Genomic DNA, 23,999 nt, shown 5'->3' on the forward strand with positions numbered 1-23,999 from the left:
GAACGTATATATCGGTTTTGGCCCTCGGCCCTGGGCGCCACGAAGGTCGGCCACGTAATCGCTCGTTGAGACACGAGAGACTGGGAGAATAGAATAGAGAATTTATTACATCGTCGCGTTAACGCAACGAAATTATTTATGTAACCGAATAAAATTTCTTGACCTTAAATCAGCTTTTCAATAACAAGATAGAACTTGTCGCTCTAAGTTATAACATCGTTACATCACGTTACTCCAATGATATAATAAAGCGCCTTTCTGCCTTTACGAAACAGCAATCATACAAAAATTATTGTTTTGTTTCAAACAAAGTACGAGACTTCGTGAGCTTCATGAGCTTAATTCTTTTCAATGAAAGAGAAGTTCTTTTAATATATCCAATTCACGGTCGTATGCGACGTAATAAATTTAACTGTAAAATTGGAAGTAGTCCCGTAAATTTTCGAAATTAACTGCCAGGATGAGACAAAAATGGGTACGCCAGGTTTATTACGGATTTCTTAACTACATTAACGAGTCTTCTGCGTTTGAGCCAACCGCAAACACTGCGAGCAAATCGAGAAGAGGAGGGGGATCGCTCGAGGGCCGAAAGTTGGCCTAGGCTGAAAATACTTGTATAAAATATAGTTCGCGTCTCGAGCGTGAAAATCGATGCGAACGAACGATGAGTGGAAGAGTACCACGAGCTCGTTCATGCAAAACCACAGAGACTCATAGATCGCGTATCCTCACATCACGCCCGGATATATTTATTAATTATTCACCGATGATTCAACGATGTTGGCACCCTTCTAAATTTAGTTCCCTCGCGACGGCACACCGAGTGAACGTGCACGCCCGAGAGAGATTTCTAAGTAAATCAATACTTTGCGGCGCAGACCACTTGTAACGCTCGCAATCACTTCCTCGATCGTATGCGATTACCGGCGGGTGCAAGAGTCGTTCATTTTCGCGAGGCCGAGCCTCGTCGCGGTCGTTCGCTTCTCGCTCGGCCTATTAAGTAACGCGCGATCCGACCGTTCGATCGCCCTCCCCCCTCCCCTCGTCGCCGTTACCAAATCGCCGCGGCCGTCTCCCTTTGCTATTCCACGACGTGTCTACGAGCGCAATGCACGCGTGTTCCACGCACGCGACCGGCGCGTCTTGCGTGGGCGAGACACCGTCACTTTTAACTCCGTCATGATGTCGCTCGCGACTGAAACTTTTACCCGACGATAAGAATCCCGTTCCGGGGATTGTTGGCCACGGCGACCCTTTCCCCGTACGAAATCGTTTGAATCGAGAAAAGTACCGAGTTTCTTTTTAGCATCGATTTTATATTTCGTGATTTAAAGGTTAATTTATATAATATATTTATACCGATAACAAATGGCCTTGTTTTTTATGTTAAAAATAAAAGATAAGCGTTAATTGTTAAGTATCGCGTCTTTTAAATATATCGCGTCGGATTGTAATTTATCGTAGTCGTTTATCTATATCTTTTTGTTGTTATGCGAAGAAGAATAAAAAGAGAAAAAAATTGATGTAAGTAATTTGACTTTATTGAATATTAGCTGAGATTGATGACTCTAGGTAACTGACATTTCTGCTAATCGCCGATCGCTAATTATAAGTTCTTCGATAAGTTCTTTAATTTAAAGTCAATTTTTTTTAAATCAAATAACATCAAGATTCCAAATATCAACTTTTAAAATCTAACGAAGTGCTGAGAACGAAAAATAAAATGACAGATATCACATTTGCTCAAAATAACAGCTGAAATTTACAGTTCTTTTTCGTCTAATTAAATCGACATTCAATGCAAAATTTTTATGAAATATCACTTATTTAACGGCATTATAATTGGAACTTCAAATTAAAATGTTACTAAAGTTCACCCAAAATTAATCAAAGAGGATGAAAATGTCAAATTTATCTTTCCAAAGCTTAGTTTACAAAAAAGAATTTCTTTTTTCTTTAATCGTATGTAACTTGAAAAATGAATTATAAATATTTGAGCCTATTTCTTATAGCATTTTCGACTGCAATGAGTTCTTATCGCTTCGAGAGCGATTATACCATCTGCTTTGAACTATTAGAGTTATACGATTAAATTGATATAATTATTTTTAAATACTTTAGATGCTTAGAAAACAGATGCTTAGAATCAGACTAATATATTGAAAATTGAAACATTATAAATTATAAAAGTTATCCCACAGTAAATTTATTAATAATTTACACTTTTTTTAACACACTTTTAATTAAATCTGAATTCATGACATATTCAATTTAATCGATCTCGAATCGATTTAAAACCACTGTTCTGTTTGAAAATGCTATTTAAGAAATATTAATCGACGAGTAGTCATCGCGATCATATCGATTCAGCAGTCAAAGTCACTTCGCAGCTAAAATTGCTAAATGAAAAATCCCCTTACCTGCCGTTTCTATCTTGCTACACGCGACACTCGGGAAGAAGGAAGTGAGGCACCAACATGTCTGCGGAGTTTGTTTCCCGCACCTGATTCCTTCCGCACTCACTGTACTGACCGAGGCGACGCGTTCCCCTCCTCGCTCCGCGAGTCTTCCCACCCCCGCGACGATTTTTTTCGACGAATACGCGAGCGGACGCGCCGAGCGGTCGATCCGCGATTATTTATCCGGCCCGAATTGCGACAGTCCACGCGGCTTGCATCACGCGCGTTCGCGACGCACGCACGCGGACACGCGTGCGTCCACTCACACGCGCGCGCACGCAACGCTCCGTCTCCCTTCCTCTTCCGTCTTTCTCTCTCGAGAGAGAGAGATTCGTAAACGAAAAAGGAGCAACGGAACGCGCCGGGTCCGCGGATCCCGAAAAAGATCACACGCGTGATCGAAGAAATTTCGTGTCCTTTTAAGTTATTCCGTCATACGGTATCACGTGCTCATGAAAATAAGCACGGAGAGTCCGATGCGATAACCGTCGATCTAGTTTCTTAAATCGCCGACAATAGATAATCAAAGTTCACTCCGATCGTGATTCGGTCGACTGGTAGCGATCGAGTTGAGCACAGTTACGCATTCCTTCTAAAAGGTATGACCAGTTGAAAGAAACTTTTCACCTCTCCTGCGCCTCTGTCACGCAACTTTCTTCGTGTCCAGCGTGTCTTATCCTCAACGAGTTTACGAGTATCCACGTATCTTTAAATTCTATTGTTAATAAACTACTTTTTTATCCCACATCACGATGCGCGCACAGCATACGCTACTTGGTTCTAACACGTGTCTCCAACTTGAAAAAGAAAAGATAACACACTCGCCAACAATTCCCTTTTCTCTTCCCCTTTCGTCCTCTTCACACGCCGCTCTCGCGGAGTGCGGAAGTAAACCTCGCTCCTCTTTACTCCTCTTGTCCCTTTAGCACTCGTTTCGTTTTTTTTTTTTTTCGACAACTGGAAAAGAATGCGACTTTTAAAGCACCGTGTGTCACGAGGTGCGCACCAGAGAGAGAGAGAGAGAGAGAGAGAGATAGAGAGAGAGAGAGAGAGAGAGAGACAGGAGAGGAGCTTCGGTCGAAGAGCGCGCGCGCGAAACACTGAACGCGACGCGCGAACGGCGAGTCTCGGTTTGCCTAGCCTAGCCTAGCCGCCACTAAACGCCGCTATCCTAGGTTAGACACGCTCGCGACACTCTCCCTCTCTCTGTCTCTCGCCCGCGTCCGCCCGTCCGTCCGTCCTCCGTCGCCCCGCTTCTCGCGGTCGCGCCGCGATTCGTTCTCTCTCTCTCTCTCTCTCTCTCCCTTCCTCTCGTTCGCTCGCGCCTCGCCGTCTCCGTCGCTATCACCGCGCGAACCGCTCAGCTTCTCTCGCTCTCACCATCTCTCTCGGCGCGATGAATACGCCGCGCTGCGCGCGCGATTCGGTACGGAAGTGGGACGGGAGGGAGCGGAGTGGGACGAGGAGGAAGGAGAGAATCGTAAGGCCATAGCCACGGCCACCGAGTCGCACACGCTACGCACACACGCGAGCCACGCTTCACGTACACGCGTACACGTGACACACACACATACGCGAGCACGCGTGCGACCGTGTGCGGGTGCGCGACGCAGGCACGAGCGTTCGATTCCGCGCATCGAAAATCACATATCGCCACAGACCCACCGTTTTTCTCCTATCGTCTAATTATCTAACGCCGTTATCGTTATCCCAGCGAGATGCGAATTCACGGCTGCCTCGCGACCAAGGCCGAATCTCGATATCCTTGATTATTCGATATCGATACGCTTCACATATCTCGATGTTGAAGATTGGGAAGAAGAAACATGTTCGCCGAGGAGGAAATCGCCTCGAAAATTGAATCGGTCGAGGAATCTATTTGTTACAGTTATTTGTTACAATAATTTGCGACAGTTTGAGGATACTCGGCACAATTAGTCGGTCTTATCGCAAAGTTCGTAATTAAATCGTAATGGTCTTACACTCATTCGCATTCATTTTTACGTGACGCTGATATATTTTCGTCGCGAAATCATGTCAGGAAGACGCGAGGGACAGTGCGTTTTCAGCGTATTCCACGTATGTAAAATGCGTTCTATATCCCGACGACTAAATAGAGATAACTTGCGCGCAAAGCACGCACACACAGCACACGCACGCACGCATGCACGCACGCACGCACGAACGCACGAGTGCAACGCGCAACCACGTAGCTTCGCGAGCTTGAGAATGCATTCGGCGACTAAGCGTAATACAAGAGAACGTGCCTGACATATGTTTTCGCCATCTAAATCATTGTTCTTTTTTTTTTTTATGACGACAACTTTCGACTCGGTCGCGTTTGTCCGAGCATCGAAAGTACCGTAAATCAGATTCTGAGACACGGGACTGCCCCAGATCAGTCGAGAAATATCTGAGAAATGGATTCTTCGGCAAATCTGAAAGGTGATTGTTTCGTTCGCTCCGTGTGATGACGTTCACAAACCGATTTAAAATACATACGTTCACAAGTCTCGCATCCTTCGCGCCTACGTTCTTTGCAGCAAACTAACAAATAGTTAATTACAGTTAAGTATTCGGTCTGTTGGTAACAAACGCTACTTTGTAAACTCACGTCGAAATATGCAAATTCCTGTATATCGTTTACAAGTTTTTTTTTTTTCGCGATACATTTTTCAATTTTCTCTTGAAACGTTTGGAAAACACTCGCAAGAAACTCGGCGATTGTTTCGGCATTAGCGGGAAATTCTCGTGGCTATGCAGCGCGACGCTATCAACTCGTTATCACGTATCGCTAATAATACGATGCGTCTGTGAACGTTAGATTAAAGAGTAATTAATGATCGTTTGTAGTCACGCCGACGCGCATGACGTATGACGATTCGTCGATTTTTACCGGACACAATGTCTAATGCGCATTGCCTCTCTCGGGAGGATGGTTTTTTCATTTAAAAAGGGGGAGGAGGGGAGAATTCAGTTTGATTTGTCTCGAGATGAAAAGATAATCGTAACGTGATATGAAAAAATGCGATGTTATTCATTTTTTAAAACAACGTGGAAATTGGAAAGTAAAATAAATAAAGTAAAATAAATATCCTATGTTTTACTTTCACTTGCCATTTATATGAATATATTAATATTTAAAGGTTTATATTATTAATAATTAAATTTAAACGGATACTTTTGACGGATATTTTTGACTAAATTAAAATTTATATTATTATGCTGTAAATTATTTTTGTAACGCAGGCAGCAACTATTTCTATAGAGAAACTTCTGCATTGAATAAAAGAATCGCCTGATAGTTTTTACGTAAAAGCCATTCAGATATAATTTAGAAAATTATTTCCGCTCCGTCCTATTAGTTGTCACTCATCGCCGTCTAACGATTGATCCGCCGTAGACTGAACTCTTATCTGTATATTGCCACATCATCACCAAGGCGGAATATCTCTGTTGTAAGAAGTCATATAAACCAATGCCAATCTGCTGAATGACGTTCACTTCCAATACCGTCATCCACTCGTGAAATCAGCAAAATCATTCTCGCCGATTTAGATATTTTAATGAAAACTGATATAATTTTTAACTTTTATTCGTAGATCTTTTAGTTTTATTCACCATAAAAATTTATCGCGTGCAATTTCGCGCACTGAGCCCGAGGTCGCTTCCTAAGACCTTAGGGCTAAGGGCGAAACGAGTGGTGATACTCGTTGTTTGGTCGGACAAACTGCCTCGACGCTATTAATGCAATGTTCACTGCGCAGGTGGCCGACGTGATTGCCACGGATTCGCGGAGCGGATTCGCGAGAGACTTTCTAACGAAAGTGCAAGTGTTTTCCTTCTTTCTCAACCGGCCGCGATCGCTGCGTAATCGTTCTCGTCTTGCGACTTTCGCACGTTTTCCGCAGTTTCCCGTCGAGGTCGTCGAACGCTTCCGGCTTGTTTGTCAACTGCGCTTCGATTTTTCGCGATCGCGTACGTTTCATCCATTAGATTTCTCGACGTTATGAACCTGTCGTGAAAAAAAAAAGATCTTTACGATCCTTACGTCTTGATCAAAATATTTTCGAAAAAACACTCACAAATCTTTATAAGCAACAAAATAAAGCCTATTTCTTATCATTTACAGTATCATTTATTGTAAAATAAATAGAATTTTTATTTGCTCTCTAAATTTGAGTTTTTTTTTTTTTTTAGTTTTTAATCGTTAATTGCTTGAAAATGTTAATGTCTTAGATTTTTAGATCTTAGATAGGATTATGAAGTATAAAGAGCAAGAATAGAGAGAGCTTTGACAAAAGGAACAAAACTTTCTCAAGATCCTTATAGCTTACACATCTGAAGGATAAGTGTGTTCTTCCGAATGAATGTAAGGGGCGTTATATTCACTCTCTTTAAGTCCCGTATTGGCCTTCGTGATTTGAGGAATGGAGATTTCTAAGATCCGAACCAAAGTGAACACGAGAGCGAATGCCCGCGGCGTTTTAACCAAGGCCCAATAGCCGGCTTCACCGTGACATAAATATTCGGAGAGCGGGCTCCCTAAAGGGGGTCCGCTCTCAGACCCCGCCAAAAGAGCTGAACTTGAGAAGGCGTGAGAGAAAGGGAGAGGAGAGAGGCGGGAGAGGAGTACTCATAATCGCAATGTGTGACCCTGAAAGAGCGAATTTGTCGTCATCCTCGAGAGGCGAGACACTTCCTTTTGTCTATTTTTAAGAGCACACCATCAGCATCGCGATTGTCCGAACGCGGAATATAATCCATCACTCTCGTCGGTGACATAATCAAACCAAAGACGAGTACTACTAAGTGAAAATTTGAGACAGCGAAATTCATTGTTTGCTTGATAGACAAATAATTATAAAGATGACAGTTTTCAAATTAAAAATAAGAATCAAATTAGGCTAAAAATAACTCTCTCTATTAATCCGTATATATCTATGCTTCTTTAATCTACATTTTTTATGCATTCCGAAATCCACAGTTTTAAATAATAATTTTTTATTAAATATACGATACAAATATAAGTATATGTATTAAGATAATTAAAATATTTTTAATTAAATTATATTTTATGTGAAATAATTTAAATTTATAATCATAATTATTCTTTTTGTTAGCTGTATTCTATATTCAATCTTTAATAAAATTTAATACCAACTATTAAAAAAAAATATCGAAAAAAATACTATGGCTATGAATATAGATATCGAAAGGATTAACAGAAAATTTTATTATTTTCGGCACAAATATATTGTGTCTCTTCTTAATCATAACACTTTATTAACAAATATTAAAATTTGAATTAGCATGAATAAAATTGTTTGACAATACTAAACGATGATTTTATGTTCGATCGTATATGTATTCTATATATCAATAATAAAAATCTAGTAAACTGCAATGAATTCGCTCGTTATTCTCGCATGAAAGATTCATTGTCCAATACGAAAAAATAATGTGACCATTTTTTCTAGTACGAAAGCACGCGCAATTTAACTCCATCGTTAAACTCGCGAGTTGTAAATTTGTAAATTACATTTGCCTATTTTAATGTGGAATAATCTAGTATCCTTTAGACAATCCTGTATGACTCAATGAAACATCTTCCGATTAAAAATAATTATAAAGTGTGATAAAACTTATCATAAAACTTAACAACAAAAAATTTTGTTTAAATATAAATTTAAACAAAACTTTAAAAATTAATAACATTTTAAATAACAATTTTTGCCGTTAATGTATAACGATGTATAATTAAACTGATAAATTCACTTGGAATTTTCCTTTTTTCTTTCAAAAAAAGCATAAATATAAATTTAAATCCAAATATATTAGCACAGACTAAATATTAGCGCTCGTTCGTAACATATTTACCTTTAAAACAAATTATCTACCTACGTAGAAAAAAAAATGTATGCAAAACATGACACTTAAGCCACTTCGCAGAAAACTTTTCAGATCTTTTTATCAACCTGTCGCATTTTAAACTCGACTGTAATTATTAGGATTCGCGATGACCGAACGACGAGCGTTTCTTTATTATCCTCTCGTCGTTTCGCGCGACGTGACACACGAAGCTGACGCATAGGGAATCGTGCGACCTGATAGTGCAGTTTACGCTTGTATTAAATCCATGACACGCCCGAATCACATGTACTTAAGTGCACACGACGTGTTCGCAAAACGTTTCATCGCACGTCACCCGCGAGCGAGACACAAACTTTCACTGGAAGTTCGCGCACATTCGCCTCTCTTCTCTTTCTCCGCTGGCTCTGCCATAAATTCGGTAACTTCCACGCCCCCCTCACTACCCCCTCCCCTCTCCTCCTTGTCCTCCTTTGATCCGACAATTATTCATACGTATCGCGCGAGGTGGCCAACGAGAGGTAAAAGTTTATGATTTATGTATATTGTACAGAAGAAGTGAACGGAAAGATAACAGAGATCGTATCTTCATGTGTGATCTCGAATTTTTAAGTAGTAATTTAATTCATCTTGGAAAATCTATAAAATAAATCTTTTCCACTATAAATAGAAACTGAAAGTAAAAAGAGATACACGAAGTATTGCGACGCGCGTAAGGTGCGTGCTTTTGCGTGCAAATCTCGATCGTACTCTCCCTTTTCACCTGGCCGGGTGACAAGATTCTGATGCTATCGTGGAGAAACATCGTAAATCCGGCAATGTTAGCCTCGACGATTAAAAATCAATGAAAAGTCGTTATCGCGTCACGGGATAAACGGAGTCGTAAACGCGATACGAGTCTAGCTAGATTTTAATGGTTCGTACATATCTCACCTATAAATGTCTTCATAAGAAATTGCATTGTGCACTAATCATATGTGTAATAATAATAATATAGTAATCGTCAACGTGAATGTCGTACGAGGAGATACGATATATTTATTTTGACAAACATCACATAAATAAAACTTCGATAATCTTGTAACTACATTATTAAGTTATATGATGTGTGTTTATATCTCAAAATCTTCCACAAGCGTATCTGAATGTTTTATGGAAAGATTAATTTTATTTAGAAGTCGCTTACGTGTATTTTAAAATATAATAATTTATTTTAGCAGATTTCTGAATAAAACAGATGTGCTTAATAATATGCGACGAAAGCTTTCCGAGTTTCGCATGGCATTAATCAATTCTTTAACAGAAAGCAGGAGATAACAGTTCGACGCTCTGTGCGAGGATATCTAAATATAATACACAGGTAATAAAAATAATACGAACTGTAGCATGGTATTAAGTATTATTACGGTATACGAATACGTCTATTATAAATTTTAAATTTCTGCTAAAACAAAACAGCTTGAAACGCTCTGAATTATTACTGTCATATGGAAATCGTAATCAGCAATATTTAAACAAGAACTAAATACGAGTCCAAGTTTCTTCTAGAAGATAAATCAACATTTCATAATCATGATATTATAAATCTAGAACACACTTTGAAGTAGAGCCAAGTCTTGACTGATACATCAACGTTTGACTGAAAGCATTACTATTAACTTTCATGATATGTTATTAATGTGGTTCGTGACAATTCACAAGAAATGTACGATACTTGCATTAATGTTCGTCAATATATAAGTATCGCGTGAAGAGAATTAATTTATTTCAACTGTCATAAGTAAAATTTTAATATAATATTGTAACTACACGTTCTCTCTTACACATTATTCAAAGACAAAAGACTAATTAAACAAGTTTTACAAAATTTGCTCTCAATTTTTGCGATATTCATACACTATATGCATCTTCTTCACACAAGATTTTATATCATCAAGATTAAATTCTCTACTCTAAGAAAAAAAAAATAAAATGAAATTAAGAAAACAAAAAAAAAAAAGGTATAACGATAAACTGAAAAATAATATATAATAACTAATAAACTAGTAAACTAATACGCTAATCTCGATTATTGGCATGTATATATGTATACACACGTACGCATTTTAATTTTCTTTTTAGTTTAATTTATATTTTAACTGTATCAACGTAAAAACTTACACTTTTACAGTTGTAATTTCCACATCAAAAACCAAACACATAAAAATATAATATGACGGTTTACACAATTCTACTTGATTATAAAATAAAGTGAAGTGTATAATCTATGTTAAATACAAATAATTTTTCAGAAATTTTCTTGGAAACGAAGTGTTAACGACGAACTTCACAATTAACTGTGTAATAAGTTGTTTCGTGCACAGGCGTATGCGTGCGCAGGCAAAGTTTACGCTGCAAATTTGTTATTATTATTATTTATTGAACGCAAAAGTGTATTTATTCATCATTTAAACCTACCCACTTTATGCTTACATCGTCAAGGTGTACTTCATTTTCCGAGTATCGCAAAAAATATACATACAATTTTGTCATTTAGCCATTACGACATATCGGAAGTTCCTTGATAGTTTTGACACTATACGATATCGTAACAATATCAAATAATAATAAATATTTTTAAATTCACAAAGGCCATGAATTTATATATATATAAATTAAAAAATTTTATTTAAATGGAAGCATTAATAAAAAACTACTTTCTTACTTTTTGTAATATATCACAGCAAAAATAAAATATATTATAAATAACCTTTTCATAACAATAAATATGAACAATAAATATGAACAAATAAATATATATAAAATATATAAATTTTATAAACAATATTCATGAATTATAAATAATAACGAAATAAAAATGTACTTTAAAAAATCTCGGAAAAATAGAATATAAAAAAATTCGTATATTTACATCATTTCTTTCCGAATAAATAAATAGAATCATATATTTTAATTTCGAGAAAACCGGTTCATAAAGATATCAGCTCTTCCTTTACAATATAAAGAACATCAAGATGTTCCTATTAATGTAAAATTTTTAGCCAATTTACGATCCATCATCGAAAAAGCACGTTTGAACGCAGCAACGCACGTAAATTACATTTCGTTAAAGCTTGAGCGTTTTTCTGAAAACGTGCACGTCGATTAGCAACAGGATCGATTATACGATTTTGAGTAAACGTCGGCGGCAACGGAGCGAATCGTGCGATGTACAAGAAAACGAAGAACGAGGTCCGAGAGCCGCGGCACACTCTCACTTTTCGCCTTCCAAAAACCGAAAGCCGAAAGCACCAGGTTCCCTCGCCTTTCGAGAGACGTCAAGTCCGCGACCTACCTGGTCCGGTGTTAACGTACGTATAGTGGGCCAGTGTCAGACAACGGCATTCGTTTTGGTTATTAGCACCGCGGGATTTCGGTGAGTCAGAAAAGTGTGACATTCGCGCGCGGGGCCACTGGCCAGTAAGCGGGCCAATGTTAAAAACCCGGGACTTCTAGTGCCCGATTGCCTAACGCTGCCAATACACGCGGCACATGTGAGGCAAGCAGAGAAAGAGGGAATATGCATATATGTGCGAGGACGTGTGAGGTCAAATTTCGGCTGGCATTATCCTTGCTTTGTCTATGTAACAGCCTTGCATGTACGTAACAACGCGCGCGACCTTAGGAGAAAAATGAATTGTAAACATCTCTCAAAAGAATCGATTGAGAACAAATACATTCTTCACGTACGTGATTAATAGTTCGAAGCCTGTTCGAGTCATCCGGCTGAAGTGGATAAATAAAACCAAGGGAAAAACATTTTTCATGCTTAGCTTTTCATGTATCGCTAAATACTTTCTTGGATAGAAAAATATACAAATGCCATTTATCATTTTTCTTTTCCGATAGTATTTCCACTTTCTTTTCAGTCGCATTTATATTTTTTTTCAATTTCAGTTTTACAAACTTTAATTCTTATATAATTCTTATATTCTTTCATATATAACAATAAAATTAACAATATGGCATTGATTAAAATATTACAAAATTATACAACAGATCAGGATAATTAATTTAATTAATCACAAAATCGTTGCAAGAAATGATAACGATATTTTTATTGTTAAAATAATATCTATCATCGATATCGCATCTCGTTTTTCAATAAAGAGATTTTATTCTTCTCTACTTCTCAATTTTTTAATTTTCTTTCATAAAATATTTATAGATTTTATTTGTGAAAACGCTTCGCAACACACGTACAACGCACTTCTTTACAACATAATTCTCGCGGGACGTAATCTCGTTAAACGCGGAAGGATTAAGATCGTCGTAGGAGGACGTAGAGAAAAAAATAGAAAGAGGGTACTTTGAATTTCCCCCCGCGGCGCAACGCCGGTCGACACCTCCGCTACTCTCTCATCGCGCGAGGCAGGCGAGCGTTCGTTCGCTCTTAATGTCCGTGTCTGGTGACCCGTGGTGCAAACTAAACCCACCGGAGAAAGTTTGCCGGATACTTTCTCGTAGCTCGTAGCCCGTTCTTTGCACGTCGGCCGATGCAATCGTTTATAAACGGAGCCCCGCGCTCGACCCGACCGTTCACGAGCGAACGTCCGCTGGCCTTCTTGAGCGAAATGACTCGGACCCGCTCCGATATATAATAATCCCTGGTGATCGAACGTTCGTGGCAAACATCCGAATGACGTACGTGAAGCACGATAATTACAAACGACCTTTCGACAAATGACTCGAATTTAACGAGATCAAAATCGGAGCTTTACCTCCGGACGGATTTGATAGTCGTTCAAAAATGCGACGCTCGTTCGCGACAGCACCAAATGGCATGCGCGATGATCGAACGGACGCTCGAGAATGGAATGGGAATTTTGCAAAAAGATCAATCCATTCTTGGCGCGTCTCTCTCTCTCTCTCTCTCTCTCTCTCTCTCTCTCTCTTTCGAGCACGAAGTATTCAGCTCCTCGCGGACCGACGGCGGCGGCTTGATTTACTCGTCCGAGGGAACGAACTCCTCATGCTCGCCGTTCTCGCGAAGGTAAGCAGTCGGATACGGCCAGGCACCACTGGGCTCTATGTATAACCGTGCTATTATGCTCTCGCACAGGTTACGCATCGGGCGACTAACTTCGTCGTAAGGAAATCTCATCGAGTCCTCCTACGCCCGTTCGTTAACTATTCATGCTTTCGCGGATAGCCCGCGGTCGACCGTGATAAATCGGAGGTTAAAGCAGCGGCGGAAAAAAAATGTGAGCGCTCGGAGCCGTTAAACTCTGAGTCGTCGTTTTTAATATAATATTTCGAAATTCAACAATAGACATCGAGACCGAGCAAACAGCGCGAACAAACATGAATGAACGGATTTGTTTCGATAAGTACAGACAGCATCGCGAGCCCGAATTTACATTGGCGAATATGCATATTTTATCTCTTTTCGGTCCATCAAAGGAGAAGAGAGTTTATTACGTTCGTACATATTTGTCATGTTCGTTCATCCTGCTAGTTTGATTTGGATTTAATTTAAAACGTATGTTGAGTATTCTATGCTCGCATTTCAAATTTTGACAAACGAATTATTATCATACATTTTGCGCTTCGTCTAGATAAGATCAATTGAGAATTTTTATTTATAAAAAAGATTATATTTATACTTTGCTTATAATAATTAAAATTCTCTATTATAGTTACTCAATGATCAACGTTAGTTTACGGTATTTTAATATTTCTATATAAGAAACTAAAATTTCTATATAAGAAACTAAAAAATCAGCTAAAAATCAGATAAAAATCAATATCATCTAAGCTGTGAAAATTGATAGAAAATTAACAAATAACAATTTAGTAGTTATGAATTTAATCGCGTAAATTCTGTGCGATAACTAATACCCGACTTTGATCGCTTGTGATTCGAGAGCTATTGTGATCTCAGCGATTTTATAGATTTACGATTTTAATTAATCTCTACGTTATTACGATATCGCATGATAAATGTATATTCTCATACAAAATAATCTACAAAATCATCCCAAAAGCACGCAAAAAATACATCCAAAGGATTGAAAGAAAATGTAACAAAAGCACGACCCATTAGACCCGGTTAAAGAATAATAAGTATCGCGCGAAGGATACAGGAGGCAACAAGCGGAGAAAAAAAAAATGACGCTTCGGAAGATTTTTTTTCGAAAAGAACACGTCTTCGCGGACGCATCCGACCGTGACGTCGCTTTCGTGCAGCGAAGACCCGCGTGACGTCACTCATTCGATGACGTGTGGTCAACCGCGGTCAATGCACCAAGCCGGCGTTTCTTGCAGGGCACTATAATGCTCGGTTCACTGGCTCCGACGTCGTGTGCGTTCGTTCACGTACACGGGGGCCGCGCGCCGCGCGATGCACGTGCGCGCGTTACACCGCAAAATACCGGGTGTCCGTAAGGTACGCTTTTTGCTCGCGATGAGGAAACTCGCAGATTTCGCACGATTGTGCCATCCTCGAGTGGCCGTCGATACACTATCGGACATCTATCACGACGACGTAATTAATCCCCCGGAATACACGTTATCGAGATATTACGCGCGAGGTTTGCGAGGGATATCTGTCAAAATAACACGCCAAGTTTCGTAACACGACGATAATAAATGTCGTAACTAAATACGATAACGAAAAATCGCGAATTTACATCTATCGAAAAGATAGATCTTTCATCTTTAATCGAAAATCGTATACCGTATGTAAACGTCTTTTCTGTGCGCATATTTAGTCTGTTTCGTGAACAAGTTGTGCTTTTGTTTCTACTTTTCCTCATATTATATAAGTGATGTAGGAACTGAGTTATATTTTTAAACAATATGATTAACAGAGGTTCCGTGTATAATAATCATCTTGATAGTTCACTTTTATGAAATGCACTGACGGCATTTAAAGACTTTGCCTTAATATTAGAGTATTAAATCAGTGATGAGATCGTTAGGCCTCTCGAGTTTTCTCGGTCAGGACGTTCTTATATCGAGAAAGTCCACCCACGCCCATCGTCTGCACCTACACGACGGTCGGTAGGGGCAGGTCGGCTAGTAGTAGTAAGTAGTACGAATTATCAGACAAGTAGAAAAGTCTGCTACGTGGTTGGCTGTAGTCCTGATGATCAATGATGACACGTACACATGCACACGACTGACCGATTATTTATGCAAAAAAGAAGCGCGCAATCTGATAATATATCGATGCCGTGAAACACAATGCATTTGCGCTGTTAATTGGCAATTTTCTAAAATTGTGGGAAGATTGTGCTTTCCGATACGTGAGATAGATAGTTACTGTTACTAATGCTTTCGGGATTTATAGGACAACTGATGTACTTTATAAATCAATAAAATGATGTCTTATTAATTAATTTTGTATTATTTAATTAAGAGAGATGATTGTAATTTTATGATTTAAAAACGAAACTTATCTATTCGCACGTACAAAATAAATTTGAAAAGTGTTTGAGTAAAAAAGTTACATTTAACAAATATTTCATTTTTTAAAATATAAATATAAAGAGTTTACTTTTATAGTGTATTTATAAAAATAAATAAATGATACTTCCGAATTTAGAATATAAGGATATCTCTTAAACTAATTTTTTTGCATAAGTATTAATAATATCTTTTTATAATAATCTTGTATAATTATTTAATTTAATTTTACATTTCCTCAGTCATAGTAAACATACGATTGAATCTGATTACGTGAGATTTCCTGTATAATATTATATGTAATACATATAATAATATATGACAATCGGATGCATCTTTTTTTCTATGTTATATGTTATATATGTCTATGTGTTCTTTTATGCATCAAAGATAAATATATTAATTATTATATATTAATATATAATACATTCTATATTAGCAATTATATATCTATATATTATATATACATAAAAATAATATTCTGTGACATATCGAATATCGTAATAAAGAATAGAAAAATTTTCAAGAGAAAGTTTCGGTAAAGAAGTGACTCGCTGCATTTAAAAATTTTATTTCTCGACTCCCATAATTCTTAATAATAATCTTCCGAGACGGGACTTCCAAGATTTCATCAGAGAAAAAGAACGTATTTTCTATCCTCGTATTGAAAAAAAATATAGACGCATGTACATAAATATATCTAGAAAGTATATGCAATTCCGCTCATCGAAGCAGATGCAACTCCGTTGCATAAGCCCGGTACAAAAGAAAGCATTACGAGGCATTAATGGCGAGGCAAAAATACTGTCGCGAAAGCATCAGGACTTTTAATCGCAATAACAAGAAAATACGTACGATAAGTGATAAATATCTACAAATACCGATAGCCAATGATTGTCGATCGTAATATTCATAACAAATTTCGCGTACGCGTTTCGCGTCATCGCGGGGGGGGGGGGGGGATATCGTTTTAGACTTACAATGACGAGGTATCATTGCTTTCTTCTCCATCGATCTTTTTTTTTTTTTTTCAAACGATCGGGCACGATACGGGCGATACGCCGGTGGAAAGTCGAAAACCGGAGAAGAAAGGAGAGAGGAGGACCCGAGACTCGAGCGAGTGCCATAGGTAGGCCGCGGCAGCGGTGGACAACAAGCGAGTCGAGTTGAGAGGCGCGGACGGGCGGTCAGAGACCCCGCAGGGCCGGCGCAAACAGCGAGTACGGCATTACCCGCTCGCTCGCTCTCTATCGCGAATCCTGGAGCCAACAATGGCGCGACACAGTCCTCCCTGCGATCGCGGCGCCTTTTATCCGCAACAACGTGGAAAAATCGCGCCCTCGCCCCATGCGTTTCTTTTTTTCGAGGCGAAGCCTTTTTTCCTTTCCCTCTCTCTCTCTCTCTCTCTCTCTCTCTCTCTCTCTCTCTCTCCCTCCCCTTTTTCTCCGCCCTACCCCTCATTCTCATAGGTCGCTCGCGGAAACGCGACATAATAGCAAGCCATCAAGCGGTGTATTCTTGCATTGTTTGCAAGAGAAAAGAAAAAGAGAGAGAAATGTAAAACGAAAAAAGAATCACGGGCAGAATGACAGTTGAGCGCTAAGATGTTAGCGCCGCCATTCCGTTCTTATCGACGAATTTTTACGATAACTCAACGTCATGTTATGTCGAAAGTTTATATACATATACATATGATATTTTTCTATAAAATAGACAGACACCTTGGCGTGCGTGTACGAAGAAACATGCACTCCCATATTCCCATAAAAGCTTCAGGAACATATCCCTGCACAAAAATGCATTCGGGGATTGTTTCGACAAACAAAGTTTTATCGACGATCATCTTTGACAAAACGTGTCGTCGCTATGACTAATTTATACGTTAATCTCGTCAATCTCCTTCCCTCCCCCTCTCCCCCGTGAAAGACGGGCCGACGTTCAGATTTTTGAGATTAAACGCGATGCTTTCACGCGAAACCTCACGAAAGCAAGAAGGGAGCGCTCGCCAACTCCAACTTCGCGACGCCGCGTAGCTACACCGAGAGGGATACTTTCTCCGTGGATACACCGCGCCGCGCGCGTTGCACGCGTGTGTTCTCCAAGTTATGATTTCCGCGGTGCTCCGTAAATACGCGGCCGCGACGGCGTGCATTTAGAGCACTCAGCCATGCGAGCCTCGCGGCGATGGACTGGACGCGGAATCGGACTTTAATTTCGGCTCCTCCGGCTTTCTCCCGCTTCGCGATAATTCGCGGGCGCACGCTCGGATGATTAAAGCTAACACCGTTACAAAGCAAAGCGCTGCTAATCACGCGAGTTGTAAAGCGACGGCTGTCGTCCCGTCGTGGAAAGGAGGAAAGAAAGATTGTCAATCGCGAAAGGCAACGAGTCGCGCGTGTTAAAATTGATCTCCGAAGCTAACGGCGAAAAAGGCTAAGCGAAATATAAAAGATATTGAGACATCGAGAAATACCGAAATAAAAAGTTGCTACACGATAAATTTCATTTTTTGCGATTCACAATTATTTTTCACAAATGAGCAAAAATTAAGTGTTTCGTTAATCTTCATTTAATTTAATTAGTAAATCTAATATGTACTAGGGAATTATTATTATTTTTGAAAAATTTGTGGAGATAAAAATGTTATAGTCATTGATTTAAATGCTTGGGGAAATTATACGAAAGGCTAGCACAAAGTATTAAATTCAGCTGGATGTAAGTAGGACTGTGTTTGATTAATAGCGTTAATTGATTAATGATTAAGAGCAATAGAAAGAGGACCTATGAAAGAGGATATATACAGACTGTTCGAAACTCTTCGAAAATAAATTTATCAAGACTTGTCAGGATTGTTACATTCACATTGAATCTGTAGCAGGATATTTTGTTTCATTTATGCCAAAATTGTAATATATGTTTAATAATATTGTTTTTAATAATATTATATTTTTAATAATTCGATTTTTAATATCGATCGGTCGGCACGCGAGCAAACAACTAATGTCTATTTTTATCCATGCTCAATTTTTTTCTTCATCTTTTTCTCAGAAAGATAAAAAAATAAGTAAAACCGAGATTAAAAGTTAATTTACATTGGTAGAAATAATATCGCAAAAGAATTACGATCAAAATTATTTGCGATTAAAACGCCATCGCAGAAAACTCGCTCACGCTCGAGCTCGCGAGGAGCGGCATCGAAAAATCGGGTCGACGCTTGCTTTTTCTGCGACTTTCGGCCAAAACTTTCGACACCGCGCGGACGTCCTAGTCGCTCTGGATCCGCCGCTGTGGGTCAACGATCCCTCCTCGCCCCGATTTCACCGGTTTCGCCTAAAAGCGCGAGGCGACACGAGGCGCGCGCGCGCGACTTTTCGGCCCGTTTCTCGCTTAACGATGACGATTTTTGAGTTAGCGCGAAAATCATAAGTAAGAGAGACGAAACCCAACACCGCCTTCCTCCTTCTTCTCCACTACCACCACCTCCTCCCCCACCTCCTTCTCCTCCGCTCTCCTCGCCTGGTAGGGGACGCGAGCACGATCCACACCTCCCGGTAACATTATCCACCATTCTTACTTGCGCGCACGCGAGGGGAAAAAAAAAGGAAGATCGCGAATCGGCGTCCCTTTCCGCGTCCACTTTCTCGTCGTCGGAATGGTAAAACCGTTCCGTTCACTCACCGTTCGACGATCTCCACCCGTGACATCTGGACGACACTCCGCTTCGGAGACCTTCGGTCCACCTCTCGGTGATGACGACACGTCGCGCTCGCGGCAGGGCAGGCCGCGAACGGAGATCGCGAACGAAGGCGAAAAGCCTCCGCGGAATCCAACTCACTTCAAGTCACCACGAAATCGTGACAGATGCACCCACACACTTCTTTACTTCCCGTCGTCCCGGGGAGGAGGGGGGTTTACCCCGTATCTTAACCGGTCATGTGATCACTGCTGATGGTAAGAAGGGAGCCACGCGACACGCGCCGAACTGTCGTCCCACGAAGGACTTCCGGAAGGAAGGGAGAGGGGGAGGGTGGTCACCCGTTTCCGGCCCGGTACCGGTCTATCGTAATTTTCTTCGGTTTTCGTTATTCAGCGGTTTCTCGCCACTCGTGCCGGCACGTGGTCGCCGCGTTAACGAAACGTATTACACCCGCACCGTCTGAGCGGAGTCGGACGAAAGAGAGAGAGAGAGAGAATCCGTACGCGCGTCCCGCGTGCCTGTAACCGCGCGTCCGACTGAACGGTCGAACAGTCCCGGAGTCTCCTCCTCGCCGGTCTTCTCGTTCTTCCTGCTCGCGCGCCTTCCGTCGCGCGCACGCCAACCAATCGCCGCTCTCCGTCGCGCGCCCGCGACACGGCATGCCGCTCTCGTTTCTCGTGCGCCGCCGCGCCGCTGCCGAGTACATCTCTTTCTCTCTCGCTCCCGTTCTAACAGTCGTTCTAACTTTACCGTTCTCTCTCTCTCTCTCTCTCTCTCTCTCTCTCTCTCTCTCTCTCTCTCTCTCTCTCTCCTCCTCTCTTCTTGTATCGTCTCCTTTTTCAGTTTCACGTGCGATAAATGCCAGCGGAAGCATCTTTCTCTTAGAAATATTTTGATAAAAGTATCAAAAGTGCTGCTCCGTATGTAATATCAATACCACACGTCGCTTTGACAGTGATGCCAATCAAAACGAAACAGAACTGAGATATTTAGAGAATTGAATTAATATTGAATTAATGCGAATTAATAAATAAAATATAAGAATTTTTTTCTTAGTGATTTTTTTTCTTACTTTTGAAGTTTAATTTAGCAAAACTAAAATATTTATGTCATATATTTTATATCGCTAGTTAAATATATAATTTGTCATTTTTTTTCTTTATTTTTAGAATAAAGAAAAAAAAATTTTTAGAATTTCTTTATTTTTATAAAATTGTGATCCTCGAGTGTATGAAACGTTGAGCTAAAATTCTACGAATTCGTCGTTGCGTTCCGATCACTTCATCTCTCTCTATTCTCTTTCTCACTCGCATCATTCGCTCGCCTTTTTCCCTTTTTACTCATGCGGCCCGTCTACTTTTTCCTACTTTCTTCGCCGCGACTTACATAACCGTCTGCCGCTTTATCGAAATCGGCAACATTGTTGCGCCGTGTCTTCGAGGCTCCTCATCTGGCTCGAAGCCTCTCTCTCCCGTAGTCATTAAATCCGATTTATATCCTATATAAATTTATGTCTCTAAATAACTTTTATATCTCGGTTTAACTTACTTTTCATCTTTTTTTAATTCTGAAAGTTAGAAAATGATAAAGAGATTAAAAATTAATCTACACTAATAGAAATGGACAATTACTTCATTTTTTGATTTTTTCCTCTCTTTTTTTTTTATTATGATGCGAAATTGATATTCTCTCATTTTTATCAGCCTTCTCTCTCTCTCTCTCTCTCTCTCTCTCTCTCTTGTTTTCTTGATGCGCACATCCTCATCTCTTAAGAAATCGATTATCCTCGTTCTTCCTCCTTCTCTTCCTTTTTTCTTTCCCTCTTCAACTTCTCTCTCCCATCTTATCCTCTTTATCCTCGTCATCCGCCTTCTCGACTTGCGTTTGTTTCTTTCCCCTCTTCCAACTTTCTTCCATTCTCCGCGATATCTTCACGCCGCGATGGTGGCGAGAAAATGATCTCGCATGATCTCGCATGATCGTGATTATTCAATCGCATTTTACATCGCAATTTGCCAGTCCCCTCGTTATAATTGCTATTTCTATTCTGAACCGTTTATTTTTATCGTTGACGAAGAATGTTCGTCGTATGCTCGCCTATTACGGACTATCATGTGTACACGCTTCTTGTGAGATATCACTCAGAACTTAATAAACACTTAATAAAAAGTAGTTTATCCCCTCGGTCCCTCCCGATTCCTTGCTCTCTCGCGCTTTTGGCGAGTAGTATCCTTGTTGCTGCCGTCACCGTCACAAGAGAGCTCCGAGCACGATTTATTATCTCTTATATCGCGCAGCATCTTTTGAGGCAGGTTAGGGCGCTTAACTCGGCACTAGCGACCAAGAAGTCTGCCCCCTCCTCCTCCATCCCTGAGGCCGATGTAATCGCCATTCTACGAGAGAGAAATCGGTTCGGCATGGCGATTGATTTCCACGTGGCGCGATAAATCTGGCGATCGGACTTTCAAACGTGTAAACAGCCGTCGCGAGTTTTTTTCTTCCCATAAAAGGAAATATCAACTTTGCATAGAGTATTTACGCTATTAACGCATGAATATAGCAATGGTTTGCTAAAAAATGCAAAATTTGTTATATACATATATATATATGCGCGCGTGTGCGCACACATACACGCGCGCGCGCGCGCACCCCACACACACACACACACACACACACACACACACACACACACACATGCGCGCGCGTGTGTATGTCAATTTAGAACCCATGTAAATGAAAAAAATTTGCAAATATTATATTGCAAATATATTGATGGATTTAAGTAGCTTTTATGAAAAATTTACAGAAGAAATTTTATAATAAAACTTGAAATTTGTGATCATTGTTGTTCACAAATTCTCGGCAGAAATCTATATTTCTTATTTTTTACAAAAACAATTTTAAAATTATAGTTAACACTCTATTTATATGCGATAGATACGATTTTCAGCCTCTGTCTTTTTCCTGTGCGCCGTCTTGCTTTTCTGTCGGAGAAAAGCAATGTGAGAACAGCAAAGAAGGGTATCGCCCGAAGACCTTGGATAAAGAACTCGGATCGACCTGCATGTAGGCCAGTAGGTCAAGTTGACATTAGCGTAGTGAATCACATGGCAACCATCGAGAAACCCTCTCTTCCCACGTACACAAATAGATATTCCTAAATTTTTGAGCAAATGCGTTTCGCCAGGAAGCGAAATAATTAGACGACCTCGACTGGTAAATGAATACGTGTAGATTAACGGCTTTCGTTTTATTATTATTTATTATTTCTTCTTTATTATTATTTATTATTTCTTCTTATTACTAGTTATTATTGGATCAGCGCAAAAAGCTTGTAGAACTGTCCCTGAGTTCGATCATTATCGTTGTCAAGTTATTTCCTTCTAAGAGGCTTCACTGCGCACGAAATATTTTATCTCGAGATATTAGACATTTTTATATATTTTTAACAGTTGAGCCAAACTTAAATGCCAAGGTAACAATTCGAATTATGTGCAGAAGTTTAAAGAAAAAAATTTTATTTACAGAAGTTCAAACACAATTTAATAATCACTATCACATATTTTTTACTAATGATATATATAATATATATTAAAATTAAGTTAAAATATACATTTTAACTCAATATCTATAATTTAATAACTTAAAAAAAGATTTTATATTATAAATTAAATATTATATTTCAAAGAATATTGAATTTACAATAAGTGAAATGTTTATTTATTATACTGTTTTAAGCTATTTGTACGTGAGAGGAAAAAGAAGTATTAATGCAAACTCTCTTTCATAATATATTTCAAGTAGAAATTTTATATCCTTCGTGTTATAAAGATTCTTTTCGAAATAATAAAAATCAATTTTAAAATAATTTGAGAGTATAGAGATAATTAATACGCTCGTAAATATTTCAAGTTAATTTCTTCCTATTTTTTTTCTCTTCGACAGAAGTTTTTTCTAGAGAATGAATTAAAAAATTCGAATTATAAAAGTTTTCGAGTTAGAAAAGGTCGGCTATATTTGTTTAGACAAGTTACTTGTATCAATTACGATTTATATACAAGATTGTTAAATCTGATAAAAAAATATTTCTTGTATTTATTTGTATTTCATTTTAATGAAATTTAATTTAAATAAACATGACAGCGTCAAAACATTGTGATTAAAAGAAAAAAAGACCGCGAGAAAAGTGTTCTCGGAAGTGATAAAGACTGCACGAAGTAATCTACCGACGAATTACCCAGGAGGCGGTCGGATAATTCTACGATTCCGTCTGCCTAAACGCCAAGATTTATACGTCTAATATGACCGGTATTAATTCATAAATCCAGACGGTATTACCATCCGCGAAACTCATGATTCATAAATCTCGAGATTTATGCGCGCATTCTAAACGCTTACGCACTTTGTGCGTACATAACTGTCTTTGGAAACGTAATATCATCCGAGGCAAATTGTAGAATTCTAACCCTGAGTGTAACTAGAAAAAATCCGCAATTTATCTTCCCCTGTCCGGAACATAAATT

The 23,999-nt window shown here is 39.2% G+C and overlaps 1 protein-coding gene across 8 annotated transcripts in view; it reads right to left on the bottom strand.

Annotated features, from left to right (window-relative positions):
- Positions 1-20,114, bottom strand: part of Eip74EF (Ecdysone-induced protein E74) — a 187,810-nt gene extending 167,696 nt beyond the window's left edge. Inside the window, exon 1 of one of the 8 annotated variants that reach the window (XM_089079945.1) lies at positions 19,458-20,114. The gene's annotated coding sequence lies outside the window, so the exon portion shown is untranslated. Of the gene's footprint in view, positions 1-2,420; positions 3,736-10,490; positions 10,659-19,457 lie in introns of those variants that run through there. The other 7 variants (XM_089079947.1, XM_089079949.1, XM_089079944.1 and 4 more) reach the window with 7 other exon arrangements.
- Between the last annotated feature and the right edge of the window lie 3,885 nt (positions 20,115-23,999).

The sequence above is a fragment of the Pogonomyrmex barbatus genome, unplaced genomic scaffold, assembly GCF_055798465.1.
Source record: "Pogonomyrmex barbatus isolate J1 unplaced genomic scaffold, ASM5579846v1 scaffold3, whole genome shotgun sequence".
Lineage (NCBI taxonomy): Eukaryota > Metazoa > Arthropoda > Insecta > Hymenoptera > Formicidae > Pogonomyrmex > Pogonomyrmex barbatus.